At 45.6% G+C, this 2,583-nt stretch overlaps 1 pseudogene across 1 annotated transcript in view; it reads right to left on the bottom strand.

Moving 5' to 3' along the window:
* The window catches only part of LOC105553372, an 11,792-nt pseudogene that overhangs the window by 796 nt on the left and 8,413 nt on the right, over positions 1-2,583 (bottom strand). The window lies entirely within an intron of this gene.

The following is a 2,583-nucleotide window of genomic DNA, read 5'->3' as shown; positions in this document are numbered from 1 at the left end:
GGACCCTGTGTTGAGTTAAAATTTCAACCTGATAGGTGAACTCTGGAGTCATGGTAACCATGTGATCCACAGGCTTAACAATGACATGGTGAAATTGTGGGGGATATTCAGAAACAGAGAATAACACCTGCTTTCTAATTTCCAGCGCTGTCAGCTTCCCAGTTTGCACAATTAATCAAGAAATAATGTGGGGCCACTGGCACAAATGACGAGGCATCTCCCCGAAGCTTAACTTCCTATCTATCCAATCTCTTGGACAGATAATGGCAGTTAATTACTTTGAATGTAAGTATTTTATCCAAAATCATTTATGTGTCTAAACAAACCCCTTCTACAAATCAAGACAAAAATGATAGATAACGCAACAGAAAAATAGGCATAAACTTATTATTATAAACAAACAAGAATAAAGAAACCCTATGCCAGGTAACACCAAAGCTTGGGCTCAGTGCTCTCTGTGAAAACATCCTAGGATTTTTCTTTCCACTCCTATCACAACCGATCTGACTTAACCCCTTCTCACTTTACACCTAGGTTTTGCTAGACCTTTCTATTTTGTTGCCCTGAATTAAGCTTTCCCTTGTAGAGCACTCTACATATGGATTCTGAAATAATCTTCTACCTGTCTACACTTGAACATAAAGCAAAAAATAAAATAAAATAATCCTCCTGGCCAGGTGCGGTTGCTCACGCCTGTAATCCCAGCACTTTGAGAGGCTGAGGTGGGCAGATTGTGAGGTCAGGAGTTTGAGACCAGCCTGGCCAATATGGTGAAACACCATCTCTACTAAAAATACAAAAATTAGCCAGTCGTGGTGCCAAGTGCCTGTAGTCCCAGCTACTCGGGAGGCTGAGGCAGGAGAATCGCTTGAACCTGGGAGGCAGAGGTTGCAGTAAGCCGAGATCACACCATTGCACTCCAGCCTGGGCGACAGAGTGAGACTCTGTCTCAAAAAAAAAAAAAAAAAAAAAAAAAAATCAAAAAATCTCATGATTTAATAATTTAATCTCTCTGGCTTGGAAACTTTCAATGACTTTCCATATCTCACTGTGTGGCCTTCAAATTCCTATGTCTGATAATAGAGGTTCTACATAATCATATTTTCATTGCTCCCTCAAAAAATTATTTGCAGCCAGATTGGACTACTAAATTCTGATCATACCTGTAGCCATGTCTTTGTCATCTCGTAATGCATTGGAGGTTGACCTGCAACCTCCTTAGGTGGCTCTGGAAGCTGAGCTGGGACCATCTGCTGGCTTGAAGGTTCAACCTCCTCGGGGGGCTCTGGAGCCTGAACTGTGGCCTCCTGTTGGGCTGGAGAAGGGTCTGCCTCCATTTGGGGCACTGGGGTCTGAGCTAGAAACTCCTGCTGAGTTAGAGATGGTTCCACCTCTTCAGGGAACTCTGGATGTAAAGATGGGGACACCTGCTGAGTCAGAGAGAGTTCTACCAACATAGGGTCCTCTGAAGATTGAGCAGGGCCTGCCTGCTGGACTGGAGAGGATTCTACCTCTTTAGGTGGCTTTAAAATCTGAGTTTGGGCCAGTTGTAGGACTGGAGATGGCTCGACCTTCTCAGGTGGCTCTGATGGCTGAGCTGGTATCTCCAGCTGTGGTGGAAGACTGACCTCTTCAGTGGACTTCAGAAAATGACCTGAGACTTCCTGCTGGGTTTCAGATGGTTCAACGTCTTTAAGGGGGCCTGATGGCTCAGGTGGGGACTCAGGCTGAACTCGAGAAAATTCTACCTCTTTAGGTGGATCTGGGATCTGAGTTGTGGCTGCTTGCTGGGTTGGAGATTTAATCTTTACAGGAGAATCCAGAAGAGGGATCAGGCGGGGTTAGAGAGTCACCCTGCTCAGTGGGAATAGGAGGGCTGTCCTGCTGGACTGGAGAAGGTTCAGCCTCCATAGTGACTGCTGTAGATATGGTAAGCTCCATATTCACTTTTTTTTTTTTTTTTTGAGACAGAGTCTCGCTCTGTCGCCCAGGCTGGAGTGTAGTGGCGCGATCTCGGTTCACTGCAAGCTCTGCCTCCTGCGTTCATGCCATTCTCCTGCCTCAGCCTCCTGAATAGCTGGGACTACAGGTGCCTGTGACAACGACCGGCTAATTTTTTGTATTTTTAGTAGAGACGGGGTTTCACCGTGTTAGCCAGGTTGATCTCGATCTCCTGACCTCGTGATCCACCCGCCTCGGCCTCTCAAATTTCTGGGATTACAGGCGTGAGCGGCCACGCCCGGGCCATATTCACATATTTAACTGTGGTATTAGGCAAAGCTGAACTACTTCTGGATATGGAAGAGAGATCTACAGGTGAAAATACCGTCTTACAATTAAATGAACTTACAACGTCTGAGGAGAGCGGAGTTGGAGACGGAGTTGTGGGGTCTTGATAGACTTGGCAGAAGTTCATCATTTCCAGGGGTATTTAGCGCTGAATGATAATCTGTTGCTGGTCTTTCAAATGTTTAAACTGCTCAGGGGATATTAAAGACTGAGCTGGGACCCTGTGTTGAGTTAAAATTTCAACCTGATAGGTGAACTCTGGAGTCATGGTAACCATGTGATCCACAGGCTTAA

The sequence above is a fragment of the Mandrillus leucophaeus genome, unplaced genomic scaffold (assembly GCF_000951045.1).
Source record: "Mandrillus leucophaeus isolate KB7577 unplaced genomic scaffold, Mleu.le_1.0 Scaffold590, whole genome shotgun sequence".
Taxonomy (NCBI): domain Eukaryota; kingdom Metazoa; phylum Chordata; class Mammalia; order Primates; family Cercopithecidae; genus Mandrillus; species Mandrillus leucophaeus.
Note: the sequence above shows the minus strand (reverse complement) of the source record. Positions and strands in the feature narration are given on the sequence as shown.